The 27,418-nt window shown below is 35.4% G+C and overlaps 1 protein-coding gene and 1 pseudogene across 1 annotated transcript in view; one reads left to right on the forward strand and one right to left on the reverse strand.

Annotated features, from left to right (window-relative positions):
* DPYD (dihydropyrimidine dehydrogenase) overlaps window positions 1–27,418 on the reverse strand; it is a 927,694-nt gene that overhangs the window by 818,350 nt on the left and 81,926 nt on the right. The gene's annotated exons all lie outside the window — the stretch shown is intronic.
* On the forward strand, window positions 88–26,404 carry LOC147375866 (small ribosomal subunit protein uS10 pseudogene; annotated as a pseudogene).

Genomic DNA, 27,418 nt, shown 5'->3' on the forward strand with positions numbered 1-27,418 from the left:
ATAAAATGTCAGTACAGGAATATCCATAGAGACAGAAAGGAGATTAGTGGTTGCCAGTGGCTGCTGAGAGGGAAGGAATTTCTGCTAATGGTAACGAGGTTTCTTTTTGGCGACGTGAAAGTTCTGATATCAGTGACAATCAGTGAGCAACACTTTGAATATACTAAAAACCACCCATTTATATACACTTTAAGAGTGAACCTTATGGTATGTGCATACATCAGTAAAGCTGTTATTTTAAAAATAGGCAAGACTAATCAGTTGGAAAGCAGTGTATAGTGACTACAAGAGGCAGAAGAGTCTTCTAGGGCACTTCATTTTGTGAAAATTCATGGACCTGAATACCTAGGATCTGTTTACTTTTCCAAATGTGATACTGCAATAAGACACTTTTAAAAGATAGTTTGAATTCTGGTGAAGGAATCACAATGCAACAGGATTATCACTACTGTTTTAAAAAAAAGGCAGATAAGAAGTTCAAAGTATCTGACATAGTAAATGTTAGCTATCAGCTAATAATAGTGAAATAACATTTTATTATTTACTAAAATTCTGTAATAAAGATCAAATTTCTGTAACTTACCCTGATAAACTTTTGATACCTCCCTAACTAAATTACAGACTTTTTCTCTATACAGTGATAGTCTTAAAGAATGACACTTATTTGACTATAATTGCAAAGATAAATAACATAATTATTGAATTAGCTTGGCTTTGAAGAACACTCCCAGTACTTCTGAGATAAAATATATAGTCTAGGTCTCTAAATTAGAAACCAGACTTTTCCAGTCTTTTGCCTAATACTGGATATCAGGGCAGAAAAGCAAGAGGGCATGTAGAGTTCAAACTGTACAGATTATAGTGCCATTTCAAATATTCTATGGGAACAATAATATTTTTAAGGAGTTTTACATTTATAGGTGTGGTCAACGCAGGATTTTTATGACAGTGAAATATTGGGGAGGATTCTAAATTTTCAATAATGAAAAAATGGTTAAATAGAGCACTTTAAATTTAAAGGATATTATGCATTAATTATAAATGCTGTTTAGGTGGACATAGTCAATGTGTGATATTGAGTACCTTTTTTAAAAAGACACTATTGAATTGAACATGTTGTATGACACAATCACAATTATGGACAACAAACAAGCAAAGCCAAAAAAGACTAGCAATGCAAGAATAACTCAGATTATCTCAAAATGTTAAATAAAAAAGGACATCTTTTTTACTTATAGTTTTCAATATTTCCCAAGGTTTTTGTTATATGTTTACATTTTTTTTACTTCAAGATAAAAAAAATCAAGAGATTTTTTTAAAGTTTTTGAAGTATTTGTATATTCTATATTGAATGTGCTTTGTAAAATAGAATGCAACAAAATAATAGATAGCAACAAAAGAAATTTAAGACAGAAATATACTTTTCCAACATTTGTTTTTTATATTAAATATGACCTTGACAAAATAAGATTTCTGCCTCCTCTATTTGCCAATGAGTTCACGAAAGTTCTACTATTTCAAATTGTCCAAAAAAAAGCTTCCAATAAGTTTTATTTTTTAAATCTTGCACTCACAAAAGAGGTATAAGGATGTACACAAAGCAGTAAAAGAAAATAAAGTCATGTAATAAAATCAGTTACATATATTTTCTATATTTAACCTACTGTGTACAACTGCTACTCAAATAATACCACTTGAATGCTACTTAAGTGAATGCATAAAAAGACCCAAACATAATTACTAGTGATATAATATTTGCAGTGTACTTTTTGAAGTTTCATATATTCAGACTTAATAACAGATAACTAGTATCTATTCACGGAGAAGGCAATGGCACCCCACTCTAGTACTCTTGCCTGGGAAATCCCATGGACGGACGAGCCTGGTAGGCTGCAGTCCATGGGGTTGCTAAGAGCTGGACATGACTGAGCGACTTCACTTTCACTTTTTACTTTCCTGCATTGGAGAAGGAAATGGCAACCCACTCCCGTGTTCTTGCCTGGAGAATCCCAGGGACGGGGGAGCCTGGTGGGCTGCCGTCTCTGGGGTCGCACAGAGTTGGACACAACTGAAGCGACTTAGCAGTAGCAGTATCTATTCATGATTCTAAACAGACTTCATGATACAACTTTTAGAGTTGCATAATATTCCACTGCATCCATGTGCTATTACTTATTTAGCTAATTCCTTTTCGGTTTGATTTGTTTCTTTCTAATGCTATTACAAACATAAAACAGGAATAGATGGATGAAAATGAAATACAAGCTTAAAAGTATTAAGAAAAACATAAATATTCATTAACTTGGATTATTCATTCCAAATAATTTCCCATCCAACTCAAACTGTTTTCATGTTAAATATATTCAAAATGTATGACTATGGTAAAGTTAATACTCAAACTCAGGATGACTGATTCTAAATCTCATTCTTGTTGTTTCCCAGTTCAACCACTGATGGAAAGCAATGTATGTTTTCTTGGTGGTCATATGATTATACTTATTTTTTGCTAGGTTTTCCATAATCCCAACGCCATCAATTTAAATGAATCACTGCTAAGAGTCTCACATTTAAATCTTAAATTGAAAAAGGTTTCATAATCTCTTTCAATCAAACTTTACCAACTCAATATGGAAAACTGCATCCGTTGCTTCCCCACAGGTGGCTTATAAATCAGATGTGGAAATAGACACTTCTATTTAATTGTTATGGGCATATTTTTAATAAACCACCTACTTTGGATATGTATATACATAAACACACACACATACATACAAATATGTTTGCTAAATGGAGTCATTTAACAGAAATAAATCTGTACTTTAACAAGGTATTTTTGTTTTGCATGGTTGGTTTTCAAGACTATCTTAGAAACTTTGATTTCACCAACAGGGATTAATGAAATCAAGTAAAATTATATCTGAATCCTTTTATTTAAAAATAATTGTCTTCAGTTAGGTTACCGTCTTTAAGACACGCTATTTATAGGACATCTGAGATTTACTCATTAAATCTAGTGGAAAAGCTAGAAAGTCTCACTACTGTAATTAAGAGAGAATTTTAAGATTTCAATATAGCCGTTTAAAGTAACTCCCTAGACCAGAGCAATAACGTCCAGGGCAAAACAAGTCATAGATAACAAATATTTTAAGGCAGCCTGCTACAACCATGTGACACAGCAGCTTAGAATCAAAAGCAAACACAGACATAGTTCACAAAAATCTCTTGCCACCTCAATATCCATTTCTCAGTCCCTTGGGAAAAACTGTACAATAAAATGTCAAAAATAAAAATAAAAAATAAGCTCTTATCATTTCTCATAATTTATAAGTCATTCCCAAACAGTAAATGTTAATCTGATCAATTTTTGGAAAAGGTCAATTCACAGTAAGATCTATGTATAGACAACTATTCAAAAACAGAATTCTTGCGGAAATTTTACTTTTTCAGATTTATATTTTTAAAAATTATATAGATGGCTTCAGAATCTCCAATGAGTCTAGATGTTAGTACAAAAAAAAGTCTTTGTCTCCTTTCTATGTGGTAAGTTGAGAGCATGAAGAAAAAATACTGTTTTGTCTGTTTTTCTTTTGCACCTGACATCCCTCATCACCTTCCTCCTCTTTGCAACCTTCACTGTAATTTTAAACTTTATTTTGGCCACCACTGCTGCAGAGAAACAAGTTTATGAAGGACATTTTAAAAGAAATTAATAAAATCACTAGATTTTGAGATCTTAAAGGCCTATTCCTAGCATAAACAATACAGTGGAAAAAGTACTTGACTGTTTAGTTTTTCCAGCCACAGAGATAGGAGATAACACTCTGCTGAAGACAGAGAGAGAAAATTGGACACAAAAGCCTAAAGTAGCACCACTGAGCTCACTGTGGCTCCAGGAATTGAGGACAGCCAAAGAACTCAGAGTTGACTGAGAGAGAAAGTGTTCCACAGCATCTGAAGGTATTTCTTCACTTTAATGATGAGAAGCCTCAAATTTAATGATTTTATCTGGAAGTGGCTAAAATGACATATTTTGCCATGAAGTGCAATGAGAACCCAAAGTGAGTGACAAATACCAGAAATGCAAAGAATGCACTGTTTCACAGTCCCTGAGTCTGTCCAAAGCTTATTGTGCCCAATAGAAAAAAAAAAAAAAAAGAGGAAACAAATGAATGCTGTAAACATTTAAACAGTCTAGTTGTTTCTTTCACCAAAAGTACCTCTAAGTCCTGAGGAAATCAAATCTAAGGTTTGTTTTTTGTTTTTGTTTTTGTTTTCAAGAACAACATATGAAAGTACAAAAGAAGAGATACAAGGGTTAAATCTAATTTAAACAAATGTCAGTCTTTTTCCAGAATCAAGTTAATATCTCAAGAAACTAACATCTTTATATATTCATCCTCTCCATAAGTAAATTAAGTATCAGAGCCATTAGATGAGGGGTAAAAACATTCACTATCATGTCCACTATCAGTAACATTTTCATAAAATTAGGGATAACTGTAAGTAAAATGGAGCCAACATCCTCCTATCAAAATCTAGTCTCAGCCCAGTGAACACAAGTATGTACCTGAGAAAAATCACAAACTTATTTTTAAGTAACAAATAATATGTTGTTTACTCCAGGATAAAATCCTGTAACTCAGATCAGGACTTAAACCCCATAGTCTTTTAAATGAGATCACACACTTGGTCTCAAGATTTAATAAAACTCAGGTTCTTAATATCTCATTGCTGAAAGAATTCAGTGAAAGACAATGTGATAGGTAAGAAGCAGATTTATTTAGAGAAAAATACACTCCACAGACAGTGTGGGCAATCTCAGAAGGCGAGAGGCCCCCCAAATATAGCATGGTTAGTTCTTATAGGCTTAATAATTTCATTAGCTAATGAGTGGGAGGATTATTCCAACCACTTTGAAGAAAGGGCAGGGATTTGCCAGAACTGAGCCTCTGCCCACTTTCTGACCTTTTTTGGCTGGTCTCAGAACAGTCATGGCATTGACAGATGTGTCATTTAGCATGCGAATGTATTACAATGAGCATATAATGAGGCTCAAGCTACACTGGAAGCCAAATCTCCACCATCTCGAACCTAGTTGGCTTTAACCAGTTTTTGTCATGTCCTATGGCTATGTCCGGAGAAGGCAATGGCACCCCACTCCAGTACTCTTGCCTGGAAAATCCCATGGACTGAGGAGCCTGCTGGGCTGCAGTCCATGGGGTCGCTAAGAGTCGGACACAACTGAGTGACTTCACTTTCACTCTTCACTTTCATGCATTGGAGAAGGAAATGGCAACCCACTCCAGTGTTCTTGCCTTGAGAATCCCAGGGACAGGGGAGCCTGATGGGCTGCCGTCTATGTGGTCGCGCAGAGTCGGACACAACTGAAGCGACTTAGTAGCATGGCTATGTCATTCTTTTAAATGTTGTACCCTGCCCGCTTCCGTCCTGTTTCAAGGGAATTTTATATATAAGTGTAGACTCAGACAGTAAAGCATCTGTCTACAATATGGGAGACCCGGGTTCAAGCCCTGGGTTGGGAAGATCCCCTGGAAAAGGAAATGGCAATCCACTCCAGTATTATTGCCTGGAAAATCCCATGGACAGAGGAGCCTGGTAGGCTACAGTCTATGGGGTCACAAAGAGTCAGACACGACTGAGCGACTTCACTTACCCCAGAACACAATTTCAGGCATAAGGGACTTCCCAGGATGTAAAAACTTTGAAACAGTACCTTTCCCATGGTTGATGACTGATATTTCCTATTTTTCAAGGACCTCATAATTTCCTTTGACCAAGACAATTGCATAAGAAAGCTGCAACCATCACAGCAGAGGCAGGATGGACCATCAATTTTGTAGGAAATAAGGAAGGGAAAGGCAAAAGTATATTAAAAGGAAAAGAGGACACACAGAGAAAATGAACAAACTATTCTTCAGATTAGAAAGTACAAGAACAAGAAAAACCAGTGATTAGTAATAAAACATTGGGACAAAAAAACAGGCCTATTAGCCTAAACACCATTGGGCAAGTAAGTGGGAACACAGGAAAAATGGAAGGACATGAAAGTATTGAATTTAGTGCTGACCAGACATCCCATTTGCTACAGTAGGCAAAGGTTATCTCTACTTAATTAGTAGGAAACTGGAAATCCATACCATCAACCAGGGTAAATGTTACAGTTTTTTGGCATATAAAGATGTATTATAGTAAAATAGCTAACATGAAGGGCTTGCTCTGTGTTATACACTTTTCTAGGAACTTTACCCTTTTAATCTGCACAAAAATCATTGAGCTGTATACTTTACAAATGAGGGAAAAGGTATAGGGAAATTAAGATAACTTGCCTAAGGTCATATAGCTAGTAAGTGATAAAACAGGGATTTGAACCCAGGGAGTCTATCCTCAAAGCTAGACTCAAATCCCTCAGACTGCTTCAAAAGAGTAAACTGAATAAAGTGAATATAATAAAGTTCTGAATAGGTCCTCCTCTAGTTTTCCATTGTTAAATTTAGATGCTGCACAGGATAGATAACAGTTTACTAGTTAAGCGGGGCGATAAGTCCATACACAATACTGACTGACTTCTTTCTAGATGTGCTATACTTTATAATGTAGGAAAAAAAGAGGAATCCAATATACACGTTTAGACCAAATTAATATCCATAAATATTGTGCATGCAACAGTCTGTATTTGGGTCTGTGACACCACTGTGACAAATATAATGAGCAATTAAATTCCCAAGTGCTCAGATTTTGGCAGCAATTAAAGTGGAAACTAGAAACTAAGCATCAAAAAGAACTGGTTCTGGTGGCCTCCTGCCAAATGAATCCCCACGGGTTGAGAGAAGGTCTAAAGTTTCAATTGTGATAAATTTTACAGTGTTTTATATCTCATCTGTTTTAAGGATTGTATAAAATATAACAAAACAAATGAGCAGAATATCAACAGCAACCTTGGGGCAAAGTAATATACAAGAATACCTCTCAATGCTGACAAATGTAAACAAGATCATTGAATTATCTTTACTTAAACTAAACCAAGCAATAATAAATTCAACCAAATATCTACTAAATCACATGCTGGATAGGACAGAAAAGAAGCAAAAAAGTTAGCAAATTACATTATTAAATAAAATAATTGATGGTATTACCATATAATTTAGTTTTTATAAGGACTACATTTCCTTTATGAAATAATCACAATAACCAGAACTAAATAAATTGGATCTAAAATGTATATATTAACCTAAATTTTTTTAATTAGTTAACTAATTTTAATAAATGAGGAAACAGTTGTATATTGTTAAGGTCACAGAGAGTTAATGGCACAGCTACTAGAACTTTAGTGTCATACTTACTAAATAACAAAAGCTGAAATTAATTAAATTTCAATTTAAAAAAAAGAAATTTGAAAATCTACTATTTTTTTAGGCATCATACTAAGCATCAGGGATATAAAGTTGAATAAGAAAAGACCCTCATATTGATCACAATCCAATGATAATGTACTGAAAGGAGAGGAATTAATTCTCCTAGAGTAGAGATGTCTAGGTTCATGACTTCTAAACATATCTCTGAAGCAATTCAAACTTTTCCGGATTAAGAGGGCTAAGGAGGGGCAAGAGGAAAAGGTAGTAGACTTGGCCCTAACTGCAGACCTTGGCATCACTGTCTACTGGTTATATGTCCTTAGGCAGGGCACTTAGTTTATCCTGAGCAAAATATACTTGAACCTTCTAGAGCTGTCAGCCTAATTAGATGAGGTAATGTATGTAAATCACTTAGTACACTGAACAAATAGAAGGTTTTCAAAAAACAGAGGAAGCGAAGGAAAAAAATAAAGAGGAGGAAGAGGAAGAGTATCTCTGAGCCCCACCATAATACTAACGGATCAGATGCTATGGAGTGAGGTAGAAAAGGGTGTACTTCTCATGTTGTCCAAGTGATACTAATAAGTAATAAAGCAAAATAAATACAGTCTTTATGGGAAAACAAGACTTTTAACTTTTTGATCATAAGATCCCTATGAGAATATAATGAAAAAATCAAGATCCTTTTCTCCTAAAAAATGGTTGCTGTTTAGTCACTAAGTCATGTCTGACTCTTTTGCAACCCCATGAGACTGTAGCCTGCCAAGCTCCTCTATCCATGTGATTTCCCAGGCAAGAATACTGGAGCGGGTTGCCATTTCCTTTTCCAGGGGCTCTTTCCTGACCCAGGGATTGAAGCCAAGTCTCCTGCATTGGCAGGCGGACTCTTTACCACTGAGCCACCAGGGAAGTCCCTTAAAAACTTAAATATTCACAAAGCAGTCAATGCAGAAGATGTAAGAGAAATGGGTTCAATCCCTGGGTCAGGAAGTTCCCCTGTAGGGAGATATGGCAACTCACTCCAGTATTCTTGCCTGGAGAACATGGACAGAGGAGCCTGGCAGGCTACTGTTCATAGGGTTGCAAAGAGTCCAACACGACTGAAGCAACTTATAACTTATAGCAACCAGCACAATATGCTATATATACAATTTCAATAACCAATGGATCTCCTGAAGCCCATCTTTGGTCCTATGTCTATGTGCACCAAATTTTAACATCAGGAAGAATGATTTTGCAATGGACTTCAGTTCAGTTCAGTTCAGTTGCTCAGTCGTGTCCGACTCTTTGCAACCCCATAAACTGCAGCACACCATGCCTTCCTGTCCATCACCAACTCCGGAGTCCACCCAAACCCATGTCCATTAAGTCGGTGATGCCATCCAACCATCTCATTCTCTGTCATCCCCTTCTCCTGCCCTCAATCTTTCCCAGCATCAGATCTTTTCAAATGAGTCAGCTCTTTGCTTCAGGTGGCCAAAGTATTGAAGTTTCAGCTTCAATATCAGTCTTTCCAGTGAACACCCAGGACTGATCTCCTTTAGGATGACTGGTTGGATCTCCTTGCAGTCCAATCTAAGCAATGGACTTAGATGACTTAAAAATGAAAGCTACTATGTTGTCCAAGTAAACTGAGAAGCAAGGGGTCCAATAGCTGGCAAGTTTCTATTGTTTGATAATAATGCTCAGTTCAAGCATTCAAATTATTAATAAAAAATATGATGCAAAAGTCAATCTTGTTCCCAAGCTAATAATAAAAGCAAGTTATTCACTCATTCAAAGTTTTTTATATTCTAATACATGCCAGATGTGTAATAGTCACTGGTCACTGAGGATACAAAGGCTTTTTAAAAAACAAAAACAAAAACCTCTTCATTTAAAAAAACACAGTATCAATCCAATAAGGAAACTGTTACCAGGCAAGTATGTCCCACATCCAGTGGAAGAATCCTTGCCATACATTAATCACATATTACTGCAATCATTACAAATCTCAGATGACTGGAAGCCAGCAGGACACCATATTTTGAAGGACTCACAGGGGAATATTATCATAAGGCCACAAGTTTTATGCAGGCAATTATAAATTTATATTTCAAAATCTGAACAAGTAAAACAGCATGCTCTAAGTTATACCACTACAACTCTAAGGCAATTTAACATTGATTAATTTAATTATTTTCTTTAGGCAGTAAGGTAAATAGGGAAAAGGTAATACCAGTGCCTATGTTTTTCATGTAGTTAGAAATTCCTATGGTCTAAGTTTCTACAAAAAAATGAGTCAATTAGATGAGCTTACTCTTCCAGTAAAATGTTGCTTTAAATCTTGGCACTCATCAAAAAGCCTCAAAACTAACCTCACTGAAGTTCTTTACAGGAGAAGTAAAAAAGTAATAACTATATTCAGATTTTTAAAATTCCAGATGAATATTCTAATACCAATATATGATTTCCAGTTCTAATCAAGAGATTCATATTTCAATAGATAATTGCTTTTCCCTTTGGTACATCTTAACTAGTCTAATCCTTTCAGTGAACATTAAGACATAATCATATTTAGCTAATGTCATTTCACTAACGGTGGCCAGCTTACAATTGGGGCCTGTCGAGGAGAATTTCATATGAGTAACAATGAAATGGAATATAATATAGTATGAGATGGAGGAGCTGTGGAAACAGGAAATCTGTTTTTAAGTTTCAGCTTCGCAACTACACTGTTTATATGTTCTTAGGAAAATGTTTAACATCTCAATCTGCAAATATTCCCTCATGAAACAAAGATATTAATGACAGTGATAAAAGTAATGATAAATAATTAAAAGTGTTGTGAGGATAAATTAAATGAGATTATGTATGTGAAAAGATAAACAAGAAAGTACTGTTCAAATAGTGCTATACATTTTTAAATGGACAGACTAAATCTCATTTCCAGGCTCATACACTTAATCACAATGTGTTTTCGCCACATTTAAGATTTTAACTCTTATCCATGGTAAGAATTAAGTAATATTTTAGTACTTTCCCAAAGAAAGCAAAAGTTAAAAGAAAAACAGTTCTGCAAATCCTACATGCTAAGCATCAATTTCTGTATCTAAAGGAAGTCAACAAAATTCAAGATTGAGTCTTTACTTTTTAATCTTAATTTCTTATTCAAATTACCACACAGTTCTTTACATAACGTATGGTTACATTTTGAATGAATCTCACATGGTTTACAGGATAACCAAATGACAAAGAGCATCATTATTTCAACAAATATTGTGGAGTACCATGTGCCAGGCATTGCCAATCTCAAATTGCTGCTGCTAAGTTGCTAAGTCACTTCAGTCATGTCCAACTCTGTGCAACCCCATAGACAGCAGCCCACCAGGCTCCGCCGTCCCTGGGATTCTCCAGGCAAGAACACTGGAGTGGGTTGCCATTTCCTTGTCCAATGCATGAAAGTGAAAATTGAAAGTGAAGTTGCTCAGTCTCAAATTGCTATACAGACCTTAATATTTGCTTCTGGAAGCCACTGTTATTTACTTATTCACTTAATTGTGATCAGAGGAAAGCTTTCAAACAGCAGTTGAAATTCTGCAATCTGTCATTTCAACCAGGGATGTTTGCTCACCTTCAAGTTCTGTATGATAGGACCCATCTCATTTGCTACCAGGCTATATCATTTGCCAGTCAGTTTGCTCCAGTCACAGTGCCACCCTGCTGTTCCTTCTAGACAAAAGCACACTGTCTCCTTGGGTCCTTTGCACATGCTGTTCCCTCTGTCTGATATGTCCTGCCAAATATTCACAGAGTTTACACTTTCATCTCATTCAGGTCTCTGTTTAAATGGCACTTCTTTAGAAACATCTTTCCTAACCATTGTCCCTAAAACTGAATCTCTCTCCACTTTCTATGCCCCTTTCCCTACCTTCTATTCTTCTTCATGGCATTTATTATACCTAATATTATATTACATGTTACAGTATTTTTAAAAGACTGTATTCATAAAGGCAAGTGATTATTTTTTATTTATAAATATTTACTGTAGTTATGAAGGCAAGAGGCATGTTTTATTAATTTATTTACTACTGTATTTCCACATAGTAGTTAACCATTAAAGGCTTGTTGAGTGGATGGTCTAGGAACTTTCACATACATGAATCAGACACTGCTGCTGCTAAGTCGCTTCAGTCATGTCCGACTCTGTGCAACCCCATAGACAGCAGCCCATCAGGCTCCCCCGTCCCTGGGATTCTCCAGGTAAGAACACTGGAGTGGGTTGCCATTTTCTTCTCCAATGCATGAAAGTGAAAAGTGAAAGTGAAGTCGCTGAGTCGTCTCCGACTCTTAGCGACTCCATGGACTGCAGCCTACCAGGCTCCTCCGTCCATGGGATTTTCCAGGCAAGAGTACTGGAGTGGGGTGCCATTTCCTTCTCTGGAATCAGACACTAGTATAGTGAAAATGAGTATACTACCCAAAGCAATTTATAGATTCAATGCAATGCCTATCAAGCTACCAACGGTATTCTTCACAGAGCTAGAACAAATAATTTCACAATTTGTATGGAAATACAAAAAGCCTCGAATAGCCAAAGCTATCTTGAGAAAGAAGAATGGAACTGGAGGAATCAACCTACCTGACTACAGACTCTATTACAAAGCCACAGTTATCAAGACAGTATGGTACTGGCACAAAGACAGAAATATTGATCAATGAAACAAAATAGAAAGCCCAGAGATAAATCCACACACATATGGACACCTTATCTTTGACAAAGGAGGCAAGAATATACAATGGAGAAAAGACAATCTTTTTAACAAGTGGTGCTGGGAAAACTGGTCAACCACTTGTAAAAGAATGAAACTAGAACACTTTCTAACATCATACACAAAAATAAACTCAAAATGGATTAAAGATCTCAACGTAAGACCAGAAACTATAAAACTCCTAGAGGAGAACATAGGCAAAACACTCTCCGACATACATCACAGCAGGATCCTCTATGACCCACCTCCCAGAATATTGGAAATAAAAGCAAAAATAAACAAATGGGACCTAATTAACCTTAAAAGCTTCTGCACAACAAAGGAAACTATTAGCAAGGTGAAAAGGCAGCCTTCAGAATGGGAGAAAATAATAGTAAATGAAACAACTGACAAACAACTAATCTCAAAAATATACAAGCAACTCCTACAGCTCAACTCCAGAAAAATAAATGACCCAATCAAAAAATGGGCCAAAGAACTAAATAGACATTTCTCCAAAGAAGACATACAGATGGCTAACAAACACATGAAAAGATGCTCAACATCACTCATTATCAGAGAAATGCAAATCAAAACGACTATGAGGTACCATTTCACGCCAGTCAGAATGGCTGCGATCCATAAGTCTACAAGCAATAAGTGCTGGAGAGGGTGTGGAAAAAGGGAACTCTCTTACACTGTTGGTGGGAATGCAAACTAGTACAGCCACTATGGAGAACAGTGTGGAGATTCCTTAAAAAACTGGAAATAGAACTGCCTTATGATCCAGCAATCCCACTGCTGGGCATACACACTGAGGAAACCAGAAGGGAAAGAGACACGTGTACCCCAATGTTCATCGCAGCACTGTTTATAATAGCCAGGACATAGAAGCAACCTAGATGCCCATCAGCAGATGAATGGATAAGAAAGCTGTGGTACATATACACAATGGAGTATTACTCAGCCATTAAAAAGAATACATTTGAATCAGTTCTAATGAGATAGATGAAACTGGAACCTATTATACAGAGTGAAGTAAGCCAGAAAGAAAAACACAAATACAGTATACTAACGCATATATATGGAATTTAGAAAGATGGTAACAATAACCCTGTGTACGAGACAGCAAAAGAGACACCAATGTATAGATCAGTCTCATGGACTCTGTGGGAGAGGGAGAGGGTGGGGAGATTTGGGAGAATGGCATTGAAACATATATAATATCATGTATGAAACGAGTCACCAGTCCAGGTTTGATGCACGATACTGGATGCTTGGGGCTGGTGCACTGGGATGACCCAGAGGGAGGGTATGGGGAGGGAGGAGGGAGGAGGGTTCAGGATGGGGAACACAGGTATACCTGTGGCGGATTCATTTCTATATTTGGCAAAACTAATACAATATTGTAAAGTTTAAAAATAAAATAAAATAAAAAAAAGTGCTAAATGATGTCAGTGAAGGCAGGTAGCTATCTTTCCTCCAAGAGACTTTCCACTGTACAAATACATCATGGTCCAAATTTGGTTATTCAGTCTTGGCAAACTAACTGTTAATTTTTTGTCAGTCCTGACAATGAGTTTGCCTTTCTTATTCTATCTCACATTAGCCAAGTTAATAGAAACAGAGATACAAAATTAGAGTGCAAATGCACTCATTTATTACATGAAACTGTTACTTGAATGAGACTATTATGATAACATGAGGAGTGAAATTTAACTCTCAGGAAATTCAATATGGAATGGCATATAAAAATCAGTGTTTGTTAGTGAGCACAGATTCTAATGAAAAGAAATCAGACTTTAAGAAGTATTATTTATTTCAAAACAGATGGCACAGAGCATTCTTGCATTCCACAAAGAGATCATACCAGTGATGTTATTTGACTTGAATAGACACTGCCCTTGTTGAGCTTTGCAACGTATCTTATCCTATGATTGTACTAACGGACATTTAAGTAGAGTTAACCCAAACAAGTCTGCATCTGCCAGATGAATCTTGGAATTCTGTAAGATAACTTTTTAATATACATGCTCCTAAGTCACAACAAAATGCTCTGTGTGGTACCAAAACATAAATCAAAAAGAAAACTTTTTGCAAGTCACTATAGTAAGAAAACAAGGACTTCTAATTAGGTGCATAATAACTTGCTATAGTATTGGGGGGGGTGGATGAGAAAGCAAAAAAAAAAAGATGAGGAAAAAAACTGAAAGTACCAGAAACTGATGGTGTTTATAGAATCTGTCTGCTAAGAATAAGATAAATGGGGGAAAAGTTGAATTATAAATTATAATCTACATTTGTATCATTTTCTCAAAACACTACTTCAATCCTAGTTCATTTCCAGCACTCTCAGCCAGTTCAGACTTATGATACTTACTAAATAGCATGGCTATATAATTTTTTTTTTTTTGATGAATGGCAAAAACTCCTTGGCCAAACTGACCTTCCTGTCTTCAGTGATACAGTGGAAGACAGAATGCTACAGAGGAGTAGAAGCTATGATTACCATATTTGTCTCCTAAACCTAAGTGTGTGCACTCATATTAAAAAACGTCTTTAGTACTGGAGTGCATGCAGACCACGGCTCACCATGAATTAGCTCCTTTTTGGCAGTTTCTTGCTGTGATCTTCAAATGAATGACAGAACTTTGTATACCTTCAAATACGCTTCTGGAGGATATTTTGAACCCTGATATGCTACATGAAGCCAACAGGAAAAACCTAATTCCGAGAAGATCAGAAATGTCCCAAAGTTCTGTAAGTGTTACATATTTATGAGTTAATTTTAATAAAAAGTATTTCTACCAAATGACAAAAATAAATTCATTTTCTTAATACTAATAAATTCATAGTACCCAGCATTTCATATACTAGTAAGTTCAGAGTACCAAGCACTTCATATACTGACTGATTTGTTATCGAAGAGGATAGCCTAAGGTCTCTGCATTAAAACAACCATCAACCACATGATCGAACAGCTATTTAACCTTTGTCATGTTGAAGCTTGAAAATACACTAACAGTTTTACTAACATTGGTATGCCTCCACTACAGTAAGTACCACCATTAGAAAGGCACGGACACACAGTTGTTCTATGCAGGATACTGTGTGTGCAAGCATGCTCAGTAGTGTCTAACTCTTCTTGATCCCATGGACTGTAGCCTACCAGGCTCCTCTGTCCATGGAATTTTCAAAGCAAAAATTCTAGAGTAGGTTGCCATTTCCTACTCCAGGGAATCTTCCCAACACAGGAATCAAACTCTCATCTCTTGTGTCTCCTGCATTGGCAGGCGGATTCTTTACCACTGAGCCAAAGGGAAGCCCATATACAATAATGGTTTATGATTTAGTCACTAAGCTGTGTCCGACTGCCGCAACACCATGGACTGGAGCCTGCCAGGTTCCTCTGTCCATGGGATTCTCCAGGCAAGAATACTGGAGTGGGTTGTCATTTCCTTTAGGGGTATACAATAATAATCGGATTCAAAATTAAACATTTGATGTAATCTGGAGGCTTTAAAATTAAATAATCCCTTCTCCTTGTGAAGTTTATCTCTGAAGCAGTGAGTGATCTGTCTATGAACACAATAAAATAGGTGTATCTGGGTAGATGAGGAAAACTCTGAGGTCAGGGTTGATAGCACCGGGGGAGTGGATTAATTCCATTGTTACTACTCTGGCATCAGTGGTGACTGTCTACATCTCAAAGACAATTTTAGATAGTTAAGCTTTTCACATGGAGGATTATTTTTAGAAATAACATCTACTTTAAAGAATTGTAAATAATGTTCTCATTTACTGAAGCTAATATGCTTATTCATGCACTAATTAATTACATAGAAAACACATGATTCTCAGTATTTAGCATTTAGTCTTTAATATGTTTAATTTGGTCAAAATCTATAGATGTCTATAAAAATCTACAGACCATATGGTTGTGTAAGGCAATGCATGATGTATTATAACAGTACCATATGGAGAATTCAAAATGTAAAGTTAGACATCAGGTAAACTCAAGAGATGTAAACATACTCTTTTCTCCAGTGCTGACAAGGACCAGTTACTTTAAAATTCTATTAACAAATAATTAAAATCTGCCTATGTATCATTTTAAACTATCTCAATTCTCTTGTTTGGAATAAAACCCCTAAGGTCAGAGCAAAATAAGTCAATTTAAACAGGAAGGAGAAATTCAGTAGATGGAAGTGCTAGAACTGAACAATCTTCAGTGCATCAAAAATTTTAAATGAACATTACAAAAAAAATATTCAATACAATTCTACATAAGTCTCCATAAACAGTACCTAAATTGATAAACTGAGTTTTGCTTATAAAAATATATAGCTAAGATTTCTCTATGAACACAAAATGCTGGTGCTAGATAGATATCAAACAAACAAAAGACCCTAAGACAGTATTTCTAATCATGTATCCTTAAAAGCACATGTGCATCTTAAATATGTAAGAAAGATTAATAGAATCATTTAAGTTCTTGCATTAAGTTAAAATTCAGAAAAGCAATCATTTTTAAGTCACAAAGATAAAACGTTCTAACATCCTTTTGGTTTTGAAGAAATAAAGGCTTTTACTTGACAGTTACTTACATAAATTTGTATCAAAAAGAGAAGTTGGCAGAGACTTTTAAATTCAGAACAATTGTCTATTAGTCTGTTTTTAATAATTTTTCATTGGCATGTAATCCTCTTTAATTAGATTCCACTCTCTGTTGTTTCAAGACTCCATAAACTGGTGTCTTATATACCAGCTGCTAAAGCAGGAGTTACTGTCTAAATGATATTCACAATGAGTATTTAGAAGGTTTACAATTATACCCTTGCTAATAAATTGTGCTATTTTCCCCAACAATTTTAAGTGCTAATCTTCAGAAGGCATTTTAAAATTAGCTAAAATTCTGTCAAGAGATTTACAAAAATTGTTAGCATGAAGATAATTATGTCACAGTCCTTGGACTCCATCTCTGATTGTGTGCATAAATCAGAAAATGTCAGCTGTGTTTTCCCTTAATAATTATCCTTGCAGCAATATATTATAGTCTAAATTCCTATTATAATCTTTGTTTCTGGTTTCTAAAATATCAGACAATTATTTCAAAAGTTTGGAACTGATTAAATAATTTATATTCCCCAGAAAATAAGTGATTACCAGTCCTAAAATTTTAAGTATCAGTAATAAGTAGATCAATATGGAAAGCATAAATTCAGTGCTCATGAACATTCCATCCTCAGGAACTAAGCACTTGAATTTGATAACAGTTTTTTTTTTTTTTTTTAAATACCGATTAGTTAAAATTCTAACACAGCAGGTGACAGGCACATAGAGGTATAGAGTGGAATTGAAATTCTAAGACATATATCCTTTTTTATTTCAACACCAGAGACATATGAAAGACAGTAATTGTGTATCTCAAATATGTATCAAGTTTCTACCATCTGTTAATAAATGATTTTTCTATTTTTTTGTAAAAAATATAACCTTCATTTCAGAAGGTATAAAATGAAAAATAAATTCTCTCCTTTTCTTCCAGTAATTATAAATTACATGTGTTTTAATTTTTTTATAAAACAAATGGGACTAAAAGGTGAAGTTTTGATATAAGCCTAGCTAGTAATCATAATAGAAACCAAAGTCTTAGATAGTTATCATTACACTTAATTAATAGCTAATACCAGAGAGTAGTTTTAGTGCATTTCTCACCATATCAAGCATTTCAGAATTAGAAACATAAAAATTAAAATTCTCTGAATACGTCAATGCTATAACTTACCAAAATGACTGGATGTAATAGTAGTTAAAGGCATGCGGCTGAAAGTTGTGAGTATTCAAAGACTACTGAAAAAGGGATATCTTTTCCTGGAACATAAATTATATGAATGATATCTTGGGAAAATGTTTGGAAATTCTGCCAGTCACTAGAACCAATAGTGTCACATTTTCCATTTTATTCAATACTATGTCCTTTCCCTGAAATCTCAGAATGCAAAAAAAAATGTTAAGTAATTGGTAAATAATGGGGATTGAGTATTATTACTGAATTTAAATTTATAAACCCTGCAGCCACATCAGATTAACAGGACCACTGCTAGCCCAAAGAATGTAGGAGCTTGAACCAGTGATTTCAGCAGATTCGCATGATTCAATTTCCTAAAAAGTAAATTTATAACTTTAGATACCAGGCTTTTTTCTTCATCAATAAAACCAACCAACAGACAAAATTCTTTCTCACAAAATACATTAACATATTCCTTAAAAATATTTAGTAATACACATTATTGAGATAGAGAAAAGGAGGAGGGCAGGAAGAGAAGGGGGCGACAGACGATGGTTGGGTGTCATCGTCAACTCAATGGACATGAGTTTGAGCAAACTCCTGGCAATAATGAAGGACAGAGAAGCCTGATGTAGGGTAGTCCATGGACTCGGAAAGAGTTCGACACGACTGAGCTAATGAACAACAACAAATATCATGCCTCAGTCCTTTCTCAGTATGCTGCTAAGTCCCTTCAGTCGTGTCCGACTCTGTGAGACCCCATAGACGGCAGCCCACCAGGCTCCCCTGTCCCTGGGATCCTCCAGGCAAGAACACTGGAGTGGGTTGCCATTTCCTTCTCCAATGCATGAAAGTGAAAAGTGAAAGTGAAGTTGCTCAGTCGTGTCTGACTCCTAGCATAAAAAAAACATGTGGTGCATAAGTGAATTTGTATCTTAATATTTCTTTACTTTCAAATGTTATTAATAATTAGATGTTCAATTGAAAAAGTAATATATGCTTCTTATAAAATTTTTAAATACTTATATAAAAATTAATAATCTCCATCCCTGCACTAACATCTATTGTAATTCTCTGTACTAGCCATTTTAAGCACAATTACTATCTTTCTATAGAGTTTTTCATACTCACAGAAACATATACTTGATGCTGTAGTTTGTGTGTGTGTGTGTGGAGAGTATTTCTCAACGGAGGCCACTTTTTTAAAAAGTCAGCAATTTTTTTTTTTCACATAACATGAATATGTAGATCTCCTACCAGATCAATAAACATGTTTCTAAAATTCCAAAAACTACATCAAATTTTCATAATTTTAATAATTTTATTAATGAGAGAAATGCAGTTTTATTCTAGCATCTTATTGCTACAAATATATACCACTGTAAAAGAGTGATGATGATAATTATTCTTGTTGTGGGATAAATGTCTTCATAATGGAAATGTTAGGACTTATTTGCACTTTAATATACATAACTAGATTTTTCACCAAAAGTTTGTACCAATTCACAACTCACTGGCAGTATATAAAAGTGTTTAGTTACCTAAAACTTTGTTAATGCTGGATATTATTAATCTCATATATGTTTGCCAACTAAGACTGGAAATCATTTCACATTTACCTGACACTTAATGAGTTTGAGCATCTTTTCATGTGTTTATATTTTCTTTTGTAGATATTACCTATTCACATCCTTTGATGTTTTTCTTAATTGCTTATGTTATAAACATATACCCAGATAATTGCTTATCTTTGGCTTGTTTAGGATACATTTTTCCACACAATCATTCTGTTATTTGTTGCTTTTAAAGTATATTAAAAATAATGACAAAATCTATAAGATTTTAAGCTAAAATGGATTTTTAGGGAAAATTTTATAGCATTAAAGAAATAACATAGGAAACAATCATAAACATTGATAATTGTAAAGTATTTAGAAAAATTCATAACAAAGAAAAGAGAATCCCTCCCCACTTGTCTGATGAAATGGGTAAATTTTTGAAGCCCAACACTGCAATAGGCTTGTTATTTATGTTTAAACCATAACATTTACATATTCAAATAACATCTGAATAACTAGTTGAGAATAGAGATTAACCAAATACTGTATTTTTCTTGAATGAAAGCATGAACATCACTAATTTCCTTATTTTTCCATGTTTACCACTTCACCCTTTTATTTATGATGATGTGTTCATTTTCCAAACATTAAAGATAAAATAGTTAAGAAAATTTCAGTTGACTATTTGAATTTTCTCCTTTTATTTTTTTATTATTATTTTAAAATATTGTATTAATTAGAAAAAATAAATGGAGTTGTGTGTACAATGTTGCCAAATCCATGAAAGGTAAAAAGATTCATATGCATCTGGGCTATGCCACTTTGAATGCTCCAGGAGTTATAGCCTCATTCTCAATTTATACTTCGTCTCCAAAAATTTGCATTTTTTTTAACTGGCTTAAGCAGTAAAACAGTTATTAATAGCTTTAGTTATTTAAAAGTTTGAAGGAGCAATAGCATATTTTTTGATAAATTTTAATGAAATAGATAAGAGTGTGTATAGCTGGCTTTCTCTGGTGAGACAAGTGTTGGTTCAAGAATTTTTCTTCATGAAGAAAAAATGCTGCCCTATCAGAGGTTAAAAACTGAAATAAGGTAAATCCACTTGAAGTCACTGCTCACTCTAACATGGAGTTGCAAATTTGGCTTATTTAAACATTTTTACAAGTTTGGGCATGATTCATTTAAAAAATTATAAGGAAAACAATATATATTTATGGTACATAACCAAAGTACTGCAATGAAAATGAAATTTGAAAACTGAATGAAGAGTGTTGATTATGTAGATTGCAAGGCTCAGATAATTTACATGTGATGAAAATTACAGTATCAGTTTTCAAATTAATGGCATTATCAATCATCACATTTCCCTGAATCAGTCCTTTTATGAGATTATCACAGAGACAAGAGAAGATGGACCAAAAGATTAGTGACCCTTTTATCCCTTTCATCTCATCACAAGCCACAAGTGGCTTAACTTGTCATCAGAAAATACACTTATCAAAATTTCCATCAGCACAGTCTGAAAATATTGCACTGCAAGGCTCTTTGACTTGATTCTGGATCTCTCTTATTAGTGATTATCTGGATGTACCTAGCAAGAAATGAAGAAAAGAAAGTGATGGCATCTCTCCCCTACATAACTGTGTGAAATTGCCAATGCTGAGAAGGTTAAAAAAGAATAATAACCACACTGCTGAAATTAATGTGTGATATAAGTACTTCTTAATTACACTAACTTCCCAACACTGATAGGATCACTGAAACAGCATTCTACTGGTTACCCAAAAGGAATAGCTGGGAAAAAAAAAAAATATATATATATATATATAGTTCCTTGGAATAAGCAATTCAAATATTTTAATGTCAAAATGAACAAATCTTAGAGCAACCTGACATACTATATATTTTACTTTTTATTTCTTTGCTGTTACTTTTATTAAAGCTAGAATGTAATTTCCACAAGAGAAAGAATTTTCCTATATTTTGTTCTCTGCTATGTTCACAGGGCATTAAACAGTACCTCACCATAACAGGCACTCAATGAATGAATAAAAATCACATTATATGTAGAATTTTAGATTTGCATAATATTAAAATTAAACAAAAGAAAGACTTCATAGATATTTTTCCTGGGCTAAAGGGCCAGACCTTCTCTACTATGCAGTAGCTCCTTTGATAAGCACTACATTATTGATACAGTTCTTAAAAACTGGGGAAGATGATAAGCATATCTTAATTTCATTTTTAATGACTATTAGTAATACATAATATAATGTATTATTTAAATTATTATAAAGTAATATTTCTCTTATTGCAGGCTTCCCTGGTGGCTCAGATAGTAAAGAATCTGCCTGCAATGAGGGAGACCTGGGTTTGATCCCTGGGTTGGGAAGATCCCCTGGAGAAGGGCATGGCAATCCACTCCAGTATTCTTGCCTGGGGAATCTCCAGGGACAGAGAAGCCTGGTGGGCTACAGTCCGTGGGGTCACAAAGAGTCAGAAATAACTGAGTAACTAAATATTAGTCTGAGGGACTAATATTTCTATTAAGCATATTTAATATTTAAACTTGATAAACTGAGTAGCTTGCCAGTAGCTCATGTCATCCTTGTTAGAATAATTAAGTATTGGCTGCTATTAGGCAGCTGCATGGCACAGGAGCAACAGAGAGGAGAGAGGAGATACCCCACTTCCAAGGTCAGGAGCAGCAGCCTAGAGGAAATACCCCACGTCCACGGTCAGGAGCAGCAGCTGCGCTGTGCTGGAGCAGCCGTGAAGAGATACCCAATGTCCAAGGTAAGAGAAACCCTAGTAAGACGGTAGGCGCAGGAAAAGGGCATAAGAGGGCAGCTCAATGGACATGAGTTTGGGTGAACTCTGGGAGTTGGTGATGGACAGGGAGGCCTGGCATGCTGCAGTTCATGTGGTCGCAGAGTCAGACACAACTGAGCTGAACTGAACTAAAATAATAGAATAACAAGTATAATAAAATTGTCAGTGATGATGTTAAAATTGCAAAAAATGAAAAAATTACTTAGAGCTTAATTCTCAAATGGACATTTATTATACTGCAACTCAAATGATTTCCTCTCTCACTATTATTTATTTCTATTAGAAGACATCTATATATTTAAATTGTCAAATTATCTTAATTCTTCACTTAAGCATTATACACATATTACATACACATATATTACATACATACACTTATACATATCCTACAATTCATATAGGAAATTACTTGGTGTAATTCTCCACTAAATGATACCATTAACACCTTTTACTGATTTTACGGAATTATTATTATCATAATTATCATGATGGTGGTTAGTACTGTCTTAAGTAGTTTATATGTTACTAGTTCTACAAAGATCTGCCCAATATTCTGTTAATATTCATTGACAGACTGGTGCTGAAACCACTGAAATGGAGAGGTCTTTGAAAATGCAGTGTTTGATGAATTGAAACTACTATTGGTAGTTATAAAGAAAAAATCTATATTGTTTAAAAGATTTCCCAAAAAAAACAAAACTCACAACCTCTCAAGGAATTAAAATCTTCACTCTTAGGATATTCTTTAGTTCTAATCTGAAGCCCTTATAGTTCCCATCCTCTTGTTCTGTCCTCAATGGAAATGTTCAATAAATATTTGTTAAACTCTATCCTCTTGTTCTGCACTCACTAAGATGGAAAACAGTTAGTCATCTTTCTTTTGTAAGAACCCTTCATGCTCAAAGACTGTTATTAACTCCCTACTCTTACAGTCTCAAGTTTGAACAATCCAATTCCTTAGCCTTGTTTCATCATTCTGATTTGTTTTCAACTCTCAATTTATACACGTGCTTATCTCAGGAATCCACTTCAGTTCTCAACTTTCCTTCTTAGCAGTGGGGCTCAAAACTGGACAACCTGTTCTATGCATTTAACCAATTTTGAACATAATCAACAAAATATTGCTTTAGAGCTTCTTACTATAGCAATAACTCCCTCTCAAACAGGCTGATCTAGATGCTCTTAGGAACTAAAATGATACTTTGACCCACTAGAACTTACAGACTTAGTGGCAGAAGCTGTTTTCCCTCATAGTAAGTAATATGTTTTCCTTCAGTATATTCAGTATATACAATTCTGTAGAGTTGTATCATAATTTTCCTCAGCACAAGCTGATTACATATAAACTAAATACAATTTTAAGACAACAAAACAAAGTAAAAAGTGACACTCATGTGCCATTACACGGTGGATTTGAATAATTCCATTCTCTTCCCCAAATTCATTACTCATGGAAATTTCTGACAATCCCCAGTGAACAATACATCTGCTGCATGAGAATTTTTATTTCCTCAGCTAAGTGGGAAGTGGAAACTTGATTTTTTAAACACTTACAATAGCATATAATCAGGCTTACCTTGCTTAGTTTATTAATTAGATTAAATTATATCCACATTTCTCTCCTTCAAAAGTCAAATGTCCACTACTGAGTGAGCAATACTCTGAAACAGACACTTCATAGCATTTGCATACATACATCATTTATATGTATTTTATTGGGATAGATTTATTAGAAATAAATTGATAATATTTTTAGAGTTTATCCTATATGTTCTAGCTCTCTGGCTTTGTAAAAATTACATTTTAATACAGAGCAAAATTAAATAAATATATACTCAAAATATCTATTTAAAATATGGTAAATTACATACTTCAAATGTCAACACTTAATACTGTTAGCCTCATATACTGTTAAACGCTTTAGGGAAAGACACAATGGTAATGTGATAGCGAGGGAAATGTGGACCTAGAAAAAACAGAATAGCCAGGGATAGCCTAATTTCTAAGGTCATGATACAGGAAAAAGGAATTGCAAAAATTCTGAGATGGCTATGAACTTGACTGCTGCTGCTAAGTCACTTCAGTCGTGTCCGACTCTGTGCGACCCCACAGACGGCAGCCCACCACGCTCCCCCATCCCTGGGATTCTCCAGGCAAAAACACTGGAGTGGGTTGCCATTTCCTTCTCCAGTGCATGAAAGTGAAAAGGGAAAGGGAAGTCGCTCAGTCGTGTCCGACTCTTTGCGACCCCATGGATTGCAGCCTACCAGGCTCCTCCATCCATGGAATTTTTCCAGGCAAGAGTACTGGAGTGGGTTGCCATTGCCTTCTCCTATGAACTTGACTAACTCCAAGTAAAAGAAAGTGTTCTTTTAAGTTTGATATTGTGCTTAACGGTAGAGGTTACAACATGGGAGGTGGACAGGGCTCAGATCATAAAGAATCTTGTTAAACTATGGTAAGGAGTTTGTAATTTACTGGAATTACAACATGAACATGGGGAAACACTTAATCCAGCATCACTGTTTAAAAAGCATAAGAAAATCATCATATAATACTTTGTCATCCTTAATTATTTTTGTTTACTAATTTTTTTAACTTCTTAAAATATCAGTTCATCTTGTGCTTCTAGAATATACATATTCATCAGGAAATACAGATTTCTAAAATACTGCACAAGAGATAAATGACCTTTTAGCTTGTAAAATTAAATAAGATGAATAAATAGGGAGGAATCAATGAATATCCTAGTCATCACTTTTAGTTAGTCACTCTCAGATCTAACTTGCACCACTCATATATCACTAAGAATCTTATTAATAGAAATTCAGAACTGGGCTAATTCATACAACCAAAATGGTGGAGTACAAGGAAGTGCACTCCTATTCTCCTGTGAGAACACCAAAATCACAACTAGTTGCTGAAGAAACACCTACAGGAGGACCTTGGAACCTATCAAAAAAAGATACTCCACATACAAAAACAAAGAAGAAGCCACAATGAAATGATACAAGGAGCACAATCAAGTTAAAATAAAATCCCATACCCACCAGGGGGACAACCTACAAACTGGAGAACAATAATACCAAAGAATTTCTCTCACTATTGTAAGGTTCTAGGCCCCAAAACAATAGAATGGGAAATACTAGAGATCTCTTCAGGAAAACTAGAGATACCAAGGGAACATTTCATGCAAAGATGGGCACAATAAAGGACAGAAATGGTATGCACCTAACAGAAGCAGAAGATAATAAGAAGAGGTCACAAGGATACACAGAAGAACTATACAAAAAGACCTTAATGACGCAGGTAACTATGATGCTGTGATCACTCAACTAGAGCCAGATGTTCTGGAGTCTGAAGTCAAATGGGCCTTAGGAGGCATCATTATGAGCAAAGCTAGAGGAGGTGATGGAATTCCAGTTGAGCTATTTCAAATCCAAAAAGATGAGGCTGTGAAAGTGCTGCACTCAATATACCTAATTACATATACTCAATAGATTGCTATGAGTGTAATTATATATATCTAATTACATATACTTTAGAATTTTTAAGACAGTCCTTCAGATCCTGTAAATGTGATTTTTGATGTAATAACTGCTAATAAAAGTATATTGAAACAGTAAAAAAAAAAAAATTGCTCTTTGAGGAGGACGTTGTCGCCACTGCTCCAAGCTCCCTGAGGCCCACTCCTGCTCCTGACTCACTGCTGTTCGCTCTCGTGGAGGAACAAGCCAGTCAGGAAGCTGCACTGCAGCCACGGCCTTTAAAGACACTGGCAAGACTCCCATGGAGCCAGCGTGGCCATTCACCAGATTAGGATCACCCTCACCGGCCGCAACGTGAAGTCTCTGGAGAAGGTGTGTGCTGACCTGATCAGAGGCGCAAAGGAAAAGAATCTCATAGTGAAAGGACAAGTTTGGATGCCTACCAAGACTTTGAGAATAACTACAAGGAAAACTCCTGTGGTGAAGGTTCTAAGACTTGGGCTCCATTCCAAATGAAGATCCACAAGTGATTCATTGACCTGCACAGCCCTTCTGAAACTGTCAAGAAGATCACTTCCTTCAGTATTGACCAGGAGTCAAGGTGGAAGTCACCATTGCCGATGTCTAAATTAAACTTTTTAATAAATTGATAATCAGTTGTTAAAAAAAATTACGTAAAAGTACACTGAATAGGAAATCTGGAAAACTCAGCAGTGGCCATAGGACTGAAAACGGTCAGTTTTCATTCCAATCCCAAAGAAAGGCAATGACAAAGAATGCTCAAACTACCGCTAAATTGCACTCATCTCACACGCTAGTAAAGTGATGCTCAAAATTCTCAAAGCCAGGCTTCAACAGTACGTGAACCAAGAACTTCCAGATGTTCAAGCTGGATTTCGAAAAGGCAGAGGAACAAGAGATCAAATTGCTAACATCCATTGGGTCACTGAAAAAGCAAGAGAATTCCAGAAAAACATGTACTTCTGCTTTATTAACTACACCAAATCCTTTAACTGTGTGGATCACAACAAACTGTGGAAAATTCTTCAAGACATGGGAATACCAGACCACCTGATCTGCCTCCTGAGAAATCTGTATGCAGGTCAAGAAGCAACAGTTAGAACTGGACCTGGAACAACAGACTGGTTCCAAATCAGGAAAGGAGTACGTCAAAGTTGTACACTGTCACCCTGCTTATTTAACTTATATGCAGAGTACATCATGTGAAATGCCAGGCTGGATGAAGCACAAGCTGAAATCAAGATTGCTGGGAGAAATATCAATAACTTCAGATATGAATATAATACCACGCTTATGGCTAATAGTGAAGAGGAACTAAAGAGCCTATTGATGAAAGTGAAAGAGAAGAATGCAAAAGTTGGCTTCAAATTCACCATTCAAAAAATGAAAATCATGGCATCCAGTCCCATCATTTCATGGCAAATAGATGGAGAGACAATGGAAACAGTGAGAGACTTTATTTTCCTGGGTTCCAAAATCACTGCAGATGGTGACTGCAGCCATGAAGTTAAAAGACACTCGCTCCTTGAAAGAAAAGCTATGACCAACCTAGACAGCATATTAAAAAGCAGAGAAATTGCCTTGATGACAAAGGTCTGCCGCGTCAAAGCTATAGTTTTTC

This window comes from Bos grunniens, chromosome 3, assembly GCF_055505025.1.
Source record: "Bos grunniens cultivar Pamir isolate PY7600 chromosome 3, Bosgru_T2T1.0, whole genome shotgun sequence".
Classification (NCBI taxonomy): domain Eukaryota; kingdom Metazoa; phylum Chordata; class Mammalia; order Artiodactyla; family Bovidae; genus Bos; species Bos grunniens.